General features: G+C 42.9%; 1 protein-coding gene across 7 annotated transcripts in view; it reads left to right on the top strand.

Annotated features, from left to right (window-relative positions):
* The first annotated feature begins 3,038 nt into the window (after positions 1-3,038).
* LOC104150098 (FERM domain-containing protein 3) overlaps positions 3,039-18,306 on the top strand; it is a 172,808-nt gene continuing 157,540 nt past the window's right edge. The window contains exons 1-5 of one of the 7 annotated variants that reach the window (XM_068926259.1): positions 3,039-4,098; positions 7,043-7,097; positions 8,013-8,105; positions 9,595-9,662; positions 13,252-13,427. The gene's annotated coding sequence lies outside the window, so the exon portion shown is untranslated. Of the gene's footprint in view, positions 4,099-4,285; positions 8,106-9,299; positions 9,379-9,555; positions 9,663-13,251; positions 13,428-13,994; positions 14,191-18,306 lie in introns of those variants that run through there. The other 6 variants (XM_068926262.1, XM_068926266.1, XM_068926260.1 and 3 more) reach the window with 6 other exon arrangements.

Genomic DNA, 18,306 nt, shown 5'->3' with positions numbered 1-18,306 from the left:
ATATGAACAATAAGAAGGTATGAATTGAGCAATGGGTTATTTTTTAGTCTTTTTTGCAAGTGTTGTGCTAGGTCTGTATCTTCAGTGTGGGATGGACTGCTTTGAGAGAATGGGTGGAGGGAGGCAGCAGCATAGACACACCTGATGGGTGTGGGATGTCTCAGATCTACAGCTCATGCTCCTAACTGGTGATCTTTGCATGCACGGCAAGGTAGATACAGAACACACTGTGTTGCCCTTGCACAGGCCATTTATGCAGTGCACAAATAGCAGAGTTGCTCTGTGCTTGTACAGTGGGCATGGCAAACATTTATGGACTTTGGCAGGTTGGTCTGAGCTGTCACTCTGACTAAACAACTAAATGTCCAGAAATTCCAAGCAAGTCCAAAGTCTATGTGTTCTACCCACACACAATTTCCCAGTGGAAAATATGTTCAATAGAGCTCAGATGTCTGTGATCCTAATGAAGGGAAGGGCTAGCACTGGGAAGGGAAGAAGTATCCAGGAAAAAAGTGAAATGCTGGTCAGACACCAGTGATGATTATATGATATTGAATGTTCTATTGTAGCTATATGGGTCAGCTGCTAGTTTATTAGACATCACAGTTATCAACATGGAGCACTGCATAGTAAATATATTCTTTAGGTTAAAGATACTAGATTGCCATAATAGGCAATAGTGCTAATTCTAAATATATTAAAGCACTGTTTCTCATACATTCATGATTATTTGACCTTATATGATAGATTTTTCGATGTTTTAACATAATTGGAGTTTAAAATCATGTTTTATAATAATATTTTCTCAAATATGCTGTCCTATGAATTTTGAAATAGTGTACTTTGCTTACTTATCTTTGGTTTCAAGCTTCTGCATGAGAAATAGTGGATTGAAATAATAAAAGAGGTCTTAAATGGACACGTTATTAATTACACTGATCCATTCACTTAAATTTGATTCTTTCCTTTCAAATTTCATATGCTGGTTTTTGTGCTATCATAGAAACATATAGAAGCATACTTTTATTTTTCTTTAATTAGCAGAACATTGTTTCATGGACATTACTGTAGCAAAATACTTCCATTGAAATGTGAAGACTTGATTTTAAGGGAAAATATCTGCTTATTTTCAGTATATACATTAGATTTCCTCTTTGTTTTTTTTTCTTGCAAGGAAAGGCTGTCTTGACTGCAAAATGAATAAGTTCATGACATTGGACATGCTGAAGAAGAAAAACTGTGTTTAGGTATGAGAACTGAACTGATAGTGCTTGCATTCTTAATGAAATGGAATACATGCGTTTGTTCTTTAACGTTCTTGTAAATAAGCTCTTCCACTGAAGGAATACACTTACTAAATGTACATCAGTTAAGTGAACTATATCACTAGTTTCTCAAATAGAAGCCTTTCTCCAAAATGAAGATGACTGAGTCAATCCTAGTTTCTAAAATTAAAAAGGGTAGCATGACTTTATATTAATCCAGCCTCGGAATAAATTATCAGGAAGCACGTTAAGTCTCCCACTGCATATGAAACTTTTATTTCCTTTGCAGAGCACTTCAAATGATGTAATGAGTGATGGATGCCTTGCATTTTTTTACTGCCATCTGTCTTTGACCATTTAATTGAGATTGGAGCAGCCTGTATTTCACTTACTAATTAAGAATTTCTTAACAAAGACCAGAACCTTGCAAGTTACTAGGCTATCACCCAAACAGCTCTGTCTACAAATTACTAGTAGACCGTGATGACTCCTTTAAGGTATCCATTGACTGAATACGAATTATGCTTTAGTAGCAGTAGGATTGTGCTAAAGTGAATTGAATTTTCCTGGTATCTTATTCAGTTTCTTGGCCAATTAATTGTGAGGCAGTGGGAAATGTTTCATTCACATGAGAATTTTGGGGAGATCCAAATGTCTAATATCTCACAAGTTATCAATTTCTAATGCTGGCGTGAACAAACTTGAAACATCCATGATCACTTGTACCCTAGAAGCATTGTCAGACTTGCTAATCCCATTTCCAGAATTAAAATTTTAATTTAACTTGTTCTTTCACAACAGTCATTGAGATTCTCTTGACATCAACAGCAACTGACCACTCTGCCTACATCACACATCTAACTGTTTTTGTAGCCAGATTATCACAGTTTTATCTGACTTGATTATTACCAAACAGATATTTTCTGTATTTGACAGCTTTTTTCATAATGCATAACTTTGCATTTTATGAAAAGCTCCAAGCTGAGCTGGCATGACATCATCTAACAGCTATTTTTGTGCCAGTGTATTTGCAGAAAGTCTTGCCAGGAGTTCTCTTTTACTTAAGCTCAGGCTAAACCACCATGAGAACATGTGTTCACAGTGCTATGTGAGCAGCAATGCACTGTGCAGATACTGCAAGGAGGGCAAGAAGAGAGGGAGAAAACTAACTAAATTGTACAAACACAGAAGCCTGTAGGCAACCTGAAGGTGGTACAAGAAGACAATTACATTCAGATTTCCTGCTGGTGTAGTTCATTTGATTTGTGCAGATATAATTTATATTACTAGTCAACTAGACAACTGACTGGATAAAACTCAGGTAAAAGGTTGAGTCTTAACAGGATCACATTATGTATTCTTCAATATCTGCTTAAAATGTTTTTAGTTAATTCATAGATCTATTAAGATCTGTGAATCCCTTTGGTTTGAGTTGAATGAGGATTTCACTCCTAGTTCCAGACAAAATATGTTTTTTGTTACTTTTTATCTCTTTAAAAATAATAACATGGAGGAGTGTGGTGTTAGTTTTTGTTAACTAGGAATCATAGGAAATTTATTGTGATGCTGTAGTTCCAGTGAAGACCATTTGCCATAGTTGGAATAGGTGCCTTCTCTCTAGTATTGAAAATTCTTGTTATTTAGTATGATGGCAGAGCGTATAGCTTGGTTCTGAAGTTTGATGCAGTTATACAAATAAGCTGTGTGGTTTTGTGAATTCCAAAGTACACTCACTTAATTGAAGTAGGAGACAATGACATGTAAATAACTTACAATGTTTTATTTATTACATTTAATATGTAACAGCAGGTGAAATTAAAATATAGTGGTGAAGGATGAGAAGTCAGGAACTAAAAAGCCAAAAACTAAAGAATACCTATCAGAAAATTCTTGTCTTGCATGTGCTTCTAGCCCCTTAAGACTTTCAGATATTGGATTTTAAAATAGACACTAAATGTCATAAAAAGGTGAATATTTTATGACATTTTGGAGTGTCTCTTTCTGAGCCTCTCTGGTTTGACTTACTACTTGATACTGAACTTGTAGAAGTCAGTAAAGCAGAGGCTGAGGAGAACTCAGTACAACCAAAGTGGCTCTCTGCTCCAAACAGGATTTCACAGTACTAAGAAAAAAATAGTCTATCTATCTGATGAATTTGCCAAGCTTTCAGCAATTTGGGATCAATAAATCAAACTAAAGCTGCTATTGGTTTTTTTAAAAATCACATTAATTATTTGTACATGTTACCTCATGCCATTTTTTTCAGTGAACTGCAGTGCTTTAGGGTACACTGCACATGAAATAAAAAATGAGTTGTAAATATTTTTTCTTACACTTTCAGTTTGCAATACAAAAAAAAAAAAAGGTAAAAGAAAATGCAAATGATTTTACTTCATTGCTCCTAAATGACATAAGTATGTTCTCAGGTTCATTGTGAAGCTGAAGGAATGACTAAGTAACTGAATCTAACTGTAGTTAAGAAGAATGCAATACTTCATACTCTGGTGTATAGGAAAACGCGGAGGAAGGTCGAGGAGCTAGGCGATGGAAGCTAGCCAGACCGTCCCGTGGGAAAAGGAGCATCCGCTGGGCACGCTGACCCACAGTCACACGGCCGAGCCCGTGCCAGTGTGGCGCTGCACCTGGGCTCTGAATCGGAAGCAGCGATGAGCTCAATGTGCTTGCTGCGCATGTGTGCCGTCCATAAAAACCTCACATAGTGCCCCCCCGGTGTTCCTCGCCCTGGACCGACGCTCAGTGGTGCCAGGGACTCTCCCGCTCCATTAGTGCCTCGATCGGGAAATCGCTGGGGAACCCCCGCCCAGACGCAGAGGTAATAAACGCTCAGTATCGACCCTGGTGTGCCTTGTGTTTGTGTATCCGTCCCTGCCGGGAGTCTGGGCCGTGCCCCTGCCCTACTCTTACATCTGGTAAAACTTGTACATATCCTAGTTAACTAATTTCTATATGGAGAAGCTTAAGAAAACATAGTTCTAAACACAGAAGCTATTGTTAATTCCTTTTTAATTTGCCAGCAACAACAAAGGAAATACTATACTCTATTTACCTGATGGTTAGTTGATTTGCTTTTAAAAAAACTAATGTAGATAAGCAGTGTAAAATTAATGGTCTTTCTGACATGGTAGTTAGTTCCTTACGCTTTGAAAACAAAGCCTTAGGCTATACTGTATCACTGTAATCCAGAGTAGTGTTATGGAAGTAATTCAACCATAGGTTTCCTAGGAGCAGAGTCTCACGTATCTCTAGCAGTGAATTTAATTATTTAAATGACAGTACAGCAAAGTAACAGCTCGAGCTGGGTGCCTCCGGGGAGGGACACCGAACAAAGACATTCTGGGGTAATTATACTCCTTACAGTCAAACTTCCCCGCCTGCCAGTGACGGTCTCTTCCAATCTTCTTTACTGAGTCGGTGGTCTCTTTCCTTTTGATTGGTTCACGTCTACGTCCCGGGACGGTTGCTATGTTCCTGTTTCACAGTGCCTTCTCTTATCCGAAGGTTGACCGTTAGTTACCTCTGGCCATTGTGTGCTGTATCTTATCCGGAGGTTGACGGTTACCTCTGGCCATTGTGTGCTGTATCCTTGAGGGCTGGTTCGAGCTGGGTTTGCAGTCGCATCCTCAGCAATGTCTCTCGAGCTCATTTGCAATTCAGTCCTGCGGCCTGCAGGCTTGGTCTACTTTAGGCACTAGTGCTAAGCTGGGCGAGAGCTGAATTAGCTCCCTTTTCTAACAGTCCTCCCTTTGTTTTTTAGGAGCATACCTGCTAGATATACACATAAGTGATTAAACTGAGGCCGAGTTTTTGTATCTTTTAAGCTATGTACATAGTTATTTACTACCTAGAGGAGAATGTGAAGCGCTTTTTCTTTTTTAAAGTTTGTCTCAGACTAAGCAATAGTTTTTACCCTCATCTGTGGAGTGAGAGGGATCTTTCGATTTTAAGAGATGTCCCAACTCGAGGGGAGATCCCGGGGTACAGGCCCGCTGTTCCTCAGGAGAGTTCAAATGGCTGTCCCGAGCGAGGTCTGTTTATACTCCGTCGATGATTTGTGCCATTAGTCAAACTAGATGTGATCTAGCCACGGTGCATGTTTGGGAGTCACGTACTTTTTGAATTTTAGGAGGAAGTTCCTCGTTTGCTCTCAAGCAAGGACTTCTCACCCAGGCCTTTTGCTAGTGATTTACTATCAGTCGTTTGTATGTGTTGAGGTTATTGCTGATCACTTGGGAAAGGGGAGGGCGAAGGTCCTGCCACCTTCCCTCCCGACTATAGTCAAACCATCAACCTCACGAAGCGGCTGTACAGGTGCCTCTTGCCTTCACAGTATAAATAGACCTCAGAGTTTACTAATCAGAACATACTAATTCAGTATATAACAGCAGGGCTGGTGTTTTTCACGATAACCACCACACACGGAGGTATAGGATGATTATAAGCAGTAAACATAACAATGTCAAAGTGCATAATATTGCTACAGGGTGAAGCGTAAGATTAAAAATTCCCGTTGCCGTTGGCGACCCTGAACGGTGATTAGGGTTTTTTTTTTTGTCTGTTGTTTCAGATGCGCTTCAGCAGTTGACACAGGTCATCATGTCGTAGCAGGTTTTTCACCAATGTGAGATTCATTCCGATGGGGGTGGGCAATAAATCTCGAATTAGTGTATAATTAGATTGTTAGAATTGATGAGACCTAACAGGAGCTGAATAATTAAAGTCGCATCCCATAATTTCAGTAGTTACAAACACAAATATTTGAGTGATTGCTAGCATCTACAGTTATGTTATCTACAAATACAAAATCACAGAGGGTTCTCATACACAAACACATCCTTTTCCAATATACACAAGCACAGAGCTTTCACCCATCCCATCTTGAATGGTGTTTTTCGGGCTATATTTAGTAATAGTTGCCAATCTTGTTTTCCCCAAAGTGGAGATCTATTTGTTTCCCAATTCAAGGTTTCCCACTGACAGAGCCATTGCGTGGCACCGGCCCACACAGCATGAGAGTCTACCCATATGATTTTTGCTCCATTCTGTGCTGCCAAAACGACTCCTCTTAATTCTCCTACTTGTGCACTGCCTTCACCTTCTTCTATTACTTGTTTGCCAGTGGTAATATCTAATGCAGCAGCCTTGTATTGCCATTTACCGTATATCCTTTTGGCTGAGGCACCAGTGAACCAAATATTTTCTGTTGCTGTATCCTCAGTGAGGGGCAGTGCATTCAGAATTGGTGAAGGTTTAAAAGGTTGTTGTAATGCTAAGGGGTCTGTACCTATGGGCATCTGGAGTTTGGAAAACTTAGCATGTCCTTCAGTTAATTGCATATTTTCTGCACTCCTGTTAGGTAGGCATACCGTTGTCTGATAGCGGGTTTTTGTGCAACCCCTTCTAGGGGAGCAGTCCCCTTTAGGACTGCTTCTAGCAAATTAAATAGTCCTCTAGTTTGCACAGGTTGTCCCTGGTGTATTTCTCAACTTGTTTAACTGCTCGGGCTAAAGATAAAAGTCCTTTTTCCCATTCAGAATATCATTGTTCTGTTTCCTTAAATGTGGTAGAGCTAAATAATAAAGGTCTTTTTGGTCGATCGGGGCCAGTTTGGAACAGGTTACGGCAAGTAGCATGCTCGGCGAAACCCCATTCGGCTATAGTAGGGTCACGGGGGCGTACTGGTCCCAATGACTGATATGTTTTTAATTTCTTCAGTTCGAGTTTTGACCGCCTCTTTGTGTTCTAATTTCCACTCCCAGGGTTTGCCTTTCCGTAAGAGTGAATATCATGGGCGAGCACTAATAGAAAATCCAGGTACGTGCTTCCTCCGATATCCTAAAGTTCCCATTAACTGTTGTAACTCCTTCCTTGATTGGGGCATTTGCAGCTCCTGGATTTTTCTTGAGGTGTCTGGAGGAGTCACTGCACTGCCTGCTCTCCACCAAGTACCTAAAAATTTTACTCCCCTACTTGGTCCCTGACAATTTTCAGGTGGAACCTCAATTTCTGCTTTCTGTAGTGCTTGCCACACTGCCGCTGCCGCTTCCCCCCACTTCCTCCGGGGAAGTTCCTCCGATCAGCATATCATCTATATATTGGTGCAGTTTCACATCTGGAGGGAGTGGGACTGTCTGTAAAAGTTCAGCAAGTGCAGCATGAGCAATCGTGGGTGAATGTTTGTCCCCCTCCTTGTGGGGGTCTGTTAAAGGTATATTGTATTCCCTTCCAAGTGAAAACGAACTTCTCTTTATCCTCCTCCTGCAAGGGGACCATAGAGATCATATCCTTCACGTCTAGCGCCGCCATCCATGGGTGTGCAGCTGCTTGCAATATAGCAGTTAAGCTTGCAATATTTGGTACAGCAGCTGTTAATGGAGCCCTGATAACTAATTCCCAAACGCCACTTCCCGTCTGGTTTCCGAACTGGCCAGACAGCGGAGTTATATGGGGAGTGGGTTCTGGAGATGATTTGTCGTTTCTCCAAATCAGCTCTGACTTCAGAAGTTCCATTCCATGCCGCAGCAGAGATCGGCTATTGCCGTCCGTTAGTAACTTTTGAATCAGGGAGCGCGGGGCTCTGCGAAGGACACGCACTAGAGCCTCCCTATTCCTACCGGGGTTGGGGTCGACGTTTGAGCCGAAGGACCACACGCTGCCATCCGGCAGGCGCCAGGTTCGTCCGTTTAAAACATCGAAACCTAAAATATTTTCATTGTGATCTTTCTTTAGCTGCAAAGCGAGTAGTCGACATGCGCCTCTCGCCCGGGAGCCATGAATTGACCCTTGGCAGTTTGGCACGCAACGCTCGCTCCCTTCACACCGGTAATTTTAACTCTCTGCCGTCCGGGTCGCACACCCAGCTTCTCGGCGTCTTGTTGTGTTAGTATTGAAATTTGTGCTCCCGTATCTATTAAAACTTCACCCATTGTCGGTGAGGACCAACTGGGATCAAGGTATACGGGCCATTATCACTTATCCACTGATAAGCCTCCCCTTGCCGGACAGGCAGACCCGATTGCCTTCCGGGCATTGCTCGTTTGGTTTTGTTTTGTTTTTGTTTCCTTCATGCTCTGCAATTCCTCCCTAAGGGGGAGGAAGGGGTTGTCTCTCTCTGAGAGCTGGCACTGGAGGAGTCAAAGTACGCTCCCTCCTTTCGCCGTTATCTCGTTTCTGGGATGCTTCAGTCAGACTCGAGATAACGCCAGTAGGCCGACCTCGGATCGCGGCTCGGGGAATGCCTAGGGCTAAGGCTTTCCTCCACAATCCATCTCTCCGTTCTCGAGATTCTGTTCGCGGGGCTTGAGGCTTATTTCCCTTTGACTAAGTTTCTGTTCCCTGTGGGGGGGTGCCTGTATCACCGATCTCACCCTACGATCTCTTCCCCGGGGCTTCAGGTTCGGTTTTTCAGCTGTTGGGTCGTCCCAGCCCATTTCACGGCTGTGGTCAACGATGCCGTGCGTTAATTCTGCCCATGCAGGGAGTTGCCTGCGGGGTCGTTATCACCTAGTCTGTCATTGTATTCTGCAGCTGTTCAGTTTTCAAAGACAGTAACAACTCAGTTGCCTTTCTACCTTCCATTTCTTTCTTTAGGTCCTGCTCCTTTCTATTCCTATTCTCCCTTTCTTGATATGCAGCTTCTAAACAGGTACCTGGCACCTTGCAGATAATGCCTTTCCCTTTTCTATCTGCTGTGTGGCTCCTAGCCACTTTCAGGTATTCTTCAACAGCTTCCCAATTGTGCTAATTGCCACGAGCCCATTCTTCTGAGCAGGGACTCGGGTTCACTCCATGCCTCCGTAAATAATTGGTGATATTACTGCCCGGTGCATATATTAGAAAATAGCTGAGCGCACCTTTCCGCGTCTTCCCTCAACCTGGGCATTTTGCTTCCCCACAATGCTGAATCACTCGGGCTCTGGGGTTGGTTAGTAAATACAGGCAGCACTGGAAGGGGTGGGTGAGCTCCCCCTGCGACGCCCGGCTGTAATGCTGCCGGCTTAGGTAAAACATTAGAAGTCATAGGATAGAGTCCAGCAGCTGGTAGAGTAGAAGTAGGAGAAAGAGGGAGAGTGAGCGACAGATAAATCTTCAGGAGGTGAGAGCGAAGGGGTATAGGGTGGAGCGGTCGCTGCGGGTGCATTCCTCGGGGTACTCGCGTCTGCTACGGCGAGAGTCACTCTTCGCGGGGTTCCCCTCTTCTTTTTGCTCGGGTGCTGGCGGTCCCATGTCCGATTGTCCCACACATACCAATACTCCATTTGGTGAGGCTTTTCATCTTCCAACATAATTCATAGCATAGTTAATTTTTCAGAATCGAAGGATCCTTCTTCTGCCCAAACCCCTCAACTGGTTCAACATGGCCAATCTTCCTGACATAAGGTAATTGCGCGCTTTCTGGATAATCCTACTGTACCGTCTATCTTTTCCCAATTTTCCAAAACCTCGGCCAAGGGCGTCCCCTTTTTTATGCTGGGTATATTTCCCATAGTCAATCGGTTATGTGCGCCTTACGTTAATCAGGCTGCGCACCCGTGCGCCTTATGCTCCTCAGGCTGCACGCTCTGCCGCGCGGTCGCAACAAGGGAGGGACTCGAACCCACCCTGATGTCCGGACTCGAACCTATCTTATAGAATCTGCTCAAGGAAGTTTAACACTCACCCGTCGGCGCCTCTCGCTCCAAAGGTTCCCAGGTGAACTCACCCGCTGCCGGCAGTTGGATGTTTGGAGATGAGAGGGTCTGACGGTGGTTGCCTAGGGTCCCATCTGGGTCACCAAGCTGTTACGGAAACAGTTTGACCCTAGGTTTCCTAGGAGCAGAGTCTCACGTATGTCTAGCAGTGAATTTAATGATTTATTTAAATGACGGTACAGCAAAGTAACAGCTCGAGCTGGGTGCCTCCGGGGAGGGACCCCGAACAAAGAAATTTTAGGGTAATTATACTCCTTACAGTCAAACTTCCCCGCCTGCCAGTGACGGTCTCTTCCAATCTTCTTTACTGAGTCGGTGGTCTCTTTCCTTTTGATTGGTTCACGTCTACGTCCCGGGACGGTTGCTATGTTCCTGTTTCACAGTGCCTTCTCTTATCCGAAGGTTGACCGTTACCTCTGGCCATTGTGTGCTGTATCTTATCCGGAGGTTGACGGTTACCTCTGGCCATTGTGTGCTGTATCCTTGAGGGCTGGTTCGAGCTGGGTTTGCATCCTCAGCAATGTCTCTCGAGCTCATTTGCAATTCAGTCCTGCGGCCTGCAGGCTTCGTCTACTTTAGGCACTAGTGCTAAGCTGGGCGAGAGCTGAATTAGCTCCCTTTTCTAACAGTAGATACAGTTGATAGCAACTCCAAGTTTTCACAAGAATCTTACCAAACTTAATTGAATGCAAGAAATCAAAGTCTGTATTCCCACATAAAAATTCCTCCCTGTGACCTGACTAAAGTGAATGCATTAACGTAATCACAGCATCACAGAACAATTGAGGTTGGAAGGGACCTTTAGGGACCATCTAGTCCAACCAGTAAGAGTCCTCAAAGTGTTCAACAAATGAAAATCTGTCTAAAAGCTTGAGGTTGTATAATAATGTGTTATTTCTTGACTATGATGTTGGAAATGTAAAAAATTAGGAAATTGGAAAACTGGGTTGTTGTTTCAGTCCAGAATAGCAACTAGTGCTGCAGCAGTGTAGTTCAAAGGTGGCTGAAAGTCATGGCTTTCTGTTCTGGACTTATGTCTGATGCTTTTGTGCTCCTCTGGAGTAGAGTCAGGAAAATACCTGGATCTTTCTACCTGGGTGTAGAAGGCTGCTGGGGTTTGGAGTGTTCCTGGTGAGCACACAGCTACTCCTTTCAGGGCACAATCACATATAGGTTAGAGTAATCTCAGTATTACTGTAGAGACAGACTGAAAATAAAGGAGGCCACAGAGTTATGGGAACAAAAACAATTTCCTTTAGTCTCTTCAAAAGGAAATCTGGCATAGCTAAAGAGGACACCAACAGAGCTATACTGGTTTTATTCCAGTTTAAATGAGATTGGAACCAGCTTCTGCAAGATTACCTTCTCACTCTAAAAGCTTCTGGTCTCCATTGGAAGTACAGGTTCTACAAGAGATTAATTATTTTATCTTCTCATCTGTCACTTGCCTGCTAACACTCAGGGTGTAAAAGTTATGATGTACTCTGTATTTCAACATTACTTAGGATAACAACAATGTACACTGATGTAGACAATGTACACTGATGTAAGCACCATTAATTTTGAAAGCACTCAAAGCATTAGTAAAATGTAGCCACCTCCAAGTTTGGAGGGTGGCAAGGGAAAAAAGTATATTTTAAAATGCTACTCCTAAAAGTAACCTGTAAGATTATTGTTACTGAGCAGTTAACAGTGAATGCTCTTGAAATGTGCTTTCTTAATGTGTGTGATGTTTTTTTGCATTTGGTTATTCCACATCTCATTCCTGAATAGTCAAGCCTTCATTCTACAGTCACTTATAAACATACTTAACTGTTACACCATATAGCCTCTCACATGCAAGGAAGTCCAGCAACAAAGATAATTGCAGTTTAGGATCCTGCCCTTGTTAGCTCTTACATAATTAAAAGATCTAGATCAATAAAGAGCAAATAATCATTGATGTAATTTAGAAAGGAATTAATAACAAAAATCAGAAGCTACAAAGAGAGCAGTATCAGAAACTGAATATTGTTGCATAGGATTATTTAAAAATCAAGGTGCTAATTACTTTAATAACAGATTCTGTATAGAAATTAGATTCTGGCAAGATTAACAAACCTGAAATACCTGTATATGATCCACATTCTTCCTGTACTCCCTAATTTGCTGGCAAAATCTACTAGGAACCTGACTTTGCTTATGCGCAAAGCAGAAGTTTTATTTTGTGGACTCTAGCTTGACTTATGCTAATAAGAGCCAGGTATAAAATTTGATTTTTCATATAGGCCCTGACTTAGAAGAGCATTCCTGCTTGGAAAAGTGCTTTAAACGTATTTAAAGTTAGGCAAATACTAGTGTAGACAAAGGATGCAAAATTCAAATTGTATGATAGAAGTATTAAAAATCAGAATAGCCCAAAAGAAGAAAAAGAACTGTAAAATGCCCCAAACCAGTCTAAGTGCCTTCAGCTGTTTCAAAGTGCTTGTGAAGCAGCAATGGAAACAGGACATTATTGCAAGCAAGTTCTGCCCAGTAGTGGCTAAATTTACCCAGTAACAAGAGCTGTGGGGATTGAGGCACGAACCTTGCGTGTAGTGAAGCAAGATTGTTTATTTCATATTCCATCCTCTCTTATATACCTTATTGTGTGAGAACATACACCTTATCATGTGAGAATACAGCTGTGTTTACAGATTAAAGTTACTTTGCTACATTGCTACAAGCCGCGCTCTGCATCGAGATTATCTTCCCTCTCTCACGTCCTTGCCCTGGTTTCGATATCTGCACTCGGATAGCTCACGCGCCCCCGTCCGTCTTGGCACTGACTCAAGTCTTCATGTTAGGCGCACTTTCCTAGGGCTTGTGGCACTGAGAGAATACTTTGTTGCTGTTCCTAATCGTCTTCTGGTACACATCGCCCCCGACAAAGAACAGTATAAAAGAACACACCAAATATGTATGGGGGGGTACAAAACCATTTTGTGAGTAATATTAGTGTAATGATCAACTTTTAGTCTTATTTTTATCCTCCATGCAGTGGTCCTTATTAATGTTCATTAATTATTTTTTAAAATGTAACTATTTGGTCTAACAGACTCTATTTAGTTGGAGCCTTATTAAACACTCATTTAGATAAATACTAAGAGGAGCTATTCAAGCTATAGAGGGGCGCTACCTCTTTATTCCACCTGCCAACACTGATTATAAGAGTCTAAATATACCTCTAGTTATTAAAAATCTAACTTTTTTGCTGAGCAGATATAATGTGCATTGTTATATTCTTTTCCCATGCACAGATCCAGTCAAGAAAGCAGAGCTGCAATTTTGAGCTTGATCCTGAGATGCAGAGTACCTTCATCTGGATTATTAAATCATTGGTGTGGGAATGTTTCTTTGATTTATCAGAGACTGGTGAGATACATGGATGCAGTACCCACCTTGCATACAGCAAGAGACAGTCAAGTTGCTTTAGGTAATGAATTAACTATAGACATCTGAAACCATCAGTTGTGTTACATGCAAAACCAATTAATCTTTCAGCCATGTGAGCTGCAGGGTTTCTCTGGGGTTGGTAAGAAGTGCAGAGGCTATTGCATTGATTGTTTGAAAGCAACTAGCGAGAACCAGTAGTGAGAGAAGCATTAAGGAACATGGTTCTGGGAAGACAGAGAGGCTTCTTGGAGAGGCAGCACTGGAAACTATGAGAGGATGCTGCCTGCTGTTTTCTTGACTATGTTTGATAGGTGCCGCACAGGCAAGTGCGGGACTCAGGATGGTGCAGTCCATAGAAGAGGAGCTTGCTCTGGGGGGCTCCCCAGGAGTTAACGAACGCTGGGTGCACCACAGCTGGTGCCACCACACTGTGGGGTTGCTGTAGCCCTCCAGTGATACCATGAGGGCTGAGCAAACCTAGTCAGCAAAGGAGAAGTGACACCGCAGACTCACACCGTAAGCATCTTAGGTACTGTGGAACTTTGCACTGGGTTATCTGTTGGTATCCATACTGTTATCGACTGAGGCCATCTGTTCTATTATGTAGCTGTGGTCTGGCATTGATCGATTGGATAATGAGCTAAGCCCGGGAAGGATAAAAGGAAGTAAGCCACATACCTCTGGTGTGGACTTGGACTCACCGTCAGCTGGCCTGCGGACCCGACAACCCACCCATCAGCGGGGACGCCCCTGATGCCAACTGCCAGGGAGAACCTGAATCATCTTGGTGCAGCTCGAGCATGGTGAGAACAGTCCGGGGAAAGCTATACCGGAGGGGTGGCCCATAAGGACAAGGAAAGGGCGAGAGAAAGCCAATGTCACCCCAGTCTTCAAAAAGGGCAAGAAGGAGGACCCAGGAAACTACAGGCCAGTCAGCCTCACCTCCATCCCTGGAAAGGTGATGGAACAGCTCCTCCTCGAGGTCATCACTAAGCATCTGGAGGACAAGAAGGTGATCAGGAGTAGTCAGCATGGATTCACCAAGGGGAAATCATGCTTGACCAATCTGATAGCCTTCTATGATGGAAGGACTGGCTGGGGAGATGAGGGCAGAGCAGTGGATGTTGTCTCCCTGGACTTCAGCAAGGCTTTTGACACTGTCTCCCATCACATCCTCCTAGGCAAGCTCAGGAAGTGTGGGTTGGAGGAGTGGACGGTGAGGTGGATTGAGACCTGGCTGGATGGCCGAGCTCAGAGGGTTGTGGTGAATGGCGCAGAGTCTAGTTGGAGGCCTGTAGCTAGTGGTGTCCCCCAGGGGTCAGTCCTGGGTCCAGTCTTGTTCAATGTATTCATCAGTGACCTGGATGAAGGGACAGAGTGCCCCCTCAGCAAGTTTGCTGATGATACTAAACTGGGGGGAGTGGCTGACACACCAGAGGGCTGTGCTGCCATTCAGAGGGACCTGGACAGGCTGGAGAGCTGGGCGGAGAGGAACCTCATGGAGTTCAACCAAGGCAAGTGCAGGGTCCTGCACCTGGGGAGGAATAACCCCAGGCAGCAGTACAGGCTGGGGGTTGACCTGCTGGAGAGCAGCTCTGCAGAGAAGGACCTGGGAGTCCTGGTGGACAACAAGTTAAACATGAGGCAGCAGTGTGCCCTTGTGGCCAAGAAGGCCAAGGGTATCCTGGGCTGCATTAGGCAGAGTGTTGCCAGCCGGTCGAGGGAGGTGATCCTGCCCCTCTACTCAGCCCTGGTGAGGCCTCACCTGGAGTGCTGTCTCCAGTGCTGGGCTCCCCAGTACAAGAGAGACATGGCACTCCTGGAGAGAGTCCAGCGGAGGGCTACAAAGATGATGAGGGGACTGTAGCATCTCTCCTATGAAGAAAGGCTGAGGGAGCTGGGCCTGTTCAGCCTGGAGAAGAGAAGACTGAGAGGGGATCTCATCAATGTGTACAAGTATCTGAAGGGGGAGTGTCAAGAGGATGAGGCCAGCCTCTTCTCAGTGGTGCCCAGGGACAGGACAAGAGGCAACGGGCAGAAACTGAACCACACAGGAAGTTCCATCTGAACCTGAGGAAAAACTTCTTCACTGTGAGGGTGACAGAGCATTGGAACAGGTTGCCCAGAGAGGTAGTGGAGTCTCCTTCCCTGGAGATATTCAAAACCCGTCTGGATGTGATCCTGGGAAATATGCTCTAGAGGACCCTGCTTGAGCAGGGGGGTTGGACTAGATGATCTCCAGAGGTCCCTTCCAACCTCAACCATTCTGTGATTCTGAGAGCAGTCATCATGCTGTGCATCTGTGGCTTAACCATAGAGCTCTGATATGTGTATATATTTTTAGTTCTATTTCTAGCTTTACTATACTTCTTAGCTTTGTTATACTTGTAGCTTGTCTGGTGTTAATTGTTTAGTGTTGTCCAGTGTCCATCATGTGTAGAACTACTTAGCTCTAATTAGTTCTTATATCTGACAAATGATGATCTCTCAAGTTCAGTGTGATTAACCCCAGAATCTGAAAGAATCCTGGACACCCATCACAACGTCATTAGCAAGCATGACTGGGTATGCATTCTCTGAAATATAGGAGTGTACAGGTGTATATATGTATAGGAGTATACAGGAAAGTTGTTTGTCCCTACTGGCAGAAACATCTTGGCAAGGCCCTGGACCCAGTGAATCATGATAATTGTCTCACTGACTTTGTACCCCCTGAACCAAAGGCTCTGAGCTGATGTTTGCCTTAATGGTAATTGGCTTCTGTGGGTTAAAATCAATGGAAGGTTTGTTCCAGTAGGCTGTGTTCAGATGTGGTATTGTGCAACACTGTTTAACAGGCTGATAAATGCTGATGTGTATCTGAGCTTCTAGGTGACATCTGCAGGAAGTTTGGTAAGAAATTTGTACAGCAAATGCAACCCATTATTCTGGAATGGTGCATGGTAATGCTTTCCCAGCACTTCTTCCCGAGTCTCAGGCGAAATTGCTAAACTTTCTGCAGCAGCAGTGGAAGAAAATACTTTTTTTCTGACTTGCCTTGGCTCCCCCTGTGAGCCATGCCCTTGGCTGCCTCTCTCTCAGGCATGTGTAAGGAGCTCGGGGGCCAGCAAGACCATTAGCACCATACAAGCTGTGGCACATCCCTGCTGATATCAGTAGGATGTTAGCTTTTTCTGCTGGCATACAAGTGACCAAATATATGACTGATAGCCCTTCGTTTTAGTGAATTTGCAATGAGAGCGTGTCTGGCTCACAATAATTGTTTCCTTTGAAGTACAAACATGAAAGTCCTGCTTACTTTTGTGCTACTGTCAAATAGTATGATGTTTTACAGATTTTGTTGCCTTCTCTTTCATGCAGTGAACCTGTGGGGTGTTTTTTGTTTTTAGTATAAAAGAAAGTAGAAACCCTGTGTGAATTAAAGTTTCAGCTTCTGGCTCAACTGTGTTCTCATTGCAATCAGTAGGACTTTTCTTTGTAAATTATGCATCTCTAAATCATTTAAATAGTAAAAATACTCTTAGGGTTTGTTAGGACAGTAATAAGAATTATAAAAATATGCATTAATATTTTATATATAGTTTCCAAATTACTGGTGTAATAGTCAGATGTGAGAGACCTTCTATTTCCAGATGCAAAATAACCCTTTTTCTTAACAATTGTTTGTTGTTATCAAGTGAAATTGTTGCATTTTTTTTTCTTTCAAATGCTTACTTAAGCTTGAAACAGAAGTCTCTAGTAGATGTGGGATCTGTTTGAGTACATTACATCTGAAGAGCTTATTTTTTTTTCTTTTAACCTCTTGAACTGCCTAGTATATCCAGATCTATTACTACCCAATATTTTTATAATTTTAAATTTGAAGCAACCTTTAACACTCTCTTCTTAAATGAAGTATTTTTAAGAATAAACCAAATTATCTGCACTTTGTGTTACCAAATAAGTATAATAAAATATCACACAGCAGTTGCTATGCAATAAAAAGGGATAGATTAAAAACTCAGTAAGCAATATTACATGAATAGACTAGGTTGAAGTTCACTTTATTTCAGTACTGATTTAGTTTTGGCTTCTGGATACACTTTGCACAAATATAATGTGCATTTCAAAGGCAATGCCACTGAAGAAAACAAAGTATATGCACAAGAGGTGGTAAATTTGGCACCTTATTACAAAGAAGTTATTTGGTGAACTGGGTCCTTCATAAATTGTCCAACCCTTCTTCAGTATAACTGCAGCTCTAGAACATGTAGGAAACTAGGTCTTTTCTGTAAACCTTATGGTGTTGAGAGCAAAATCAGATTTTTCTGGCTGTAGTTAACTTTGAACTGCTCCCTAAGACTTTAGCTCATTGCTGGATCAACCCTCCCCCCCTTTTTAGGAGCTATTCTAGAGAAACCTAATGTCCAGACTGTCTACTTAAAAAAACCTTTAGAGTTGCAGATCCTCATCTTGTTGCAGAAGGGGACAGATTCTAATCTAAGCTGTACTAGACTTGATTTAACGGAACTGTTGTTATTTGTTTATGTTATTGTGATACCTGAGAGTCCTAGCCACAGCTGTATTTATTTCTGTTGGATTTTTTTTTCTGTGGGGTGGAATATTTGTTTCTTTTCATTTACTTGGTAGTGGAGTAATCCTGTGTGTTGCTAGATAACTGCTGTATTCTGTGCTAGTAGTATTTCTGTGTATGAATGAGATCTAGAAATTCCTGGGCATCTCAAGTGTATGTGGGATAGTGTATCACAGAAGCAAATAAAGTGTCAAAAAGACACCTGACCTGTTTTTAAAACCAGGTAAGTAAACTTGTGCTGAGCTCTGTGCTCCTACAGCTCTGCTGCTATCTGTACGTGCTATTTTACACTTGCTATGTAACAGTCAGTTTACTGTGGATGTTTATTCTGCAGTGCAATCATCGC

This window comes from Struthio camelus, chromosome W, assembly GCF_040807025.1.
Source record: "Struthio camelus isolate bStrCam1 chromosome W, bStrCam1.hap1, whole genome shotgun sequence".
In the NCBI taxonomy this organism is placed as follows: Eukaryota; Metazoa; Chordata; class Aves; order Struthioniformes; family Struthionidae; genus Struthio; species Struthio camelus.
This window is presented reverse-complemented; position numbering and strand designations above follow the sequence as displayed.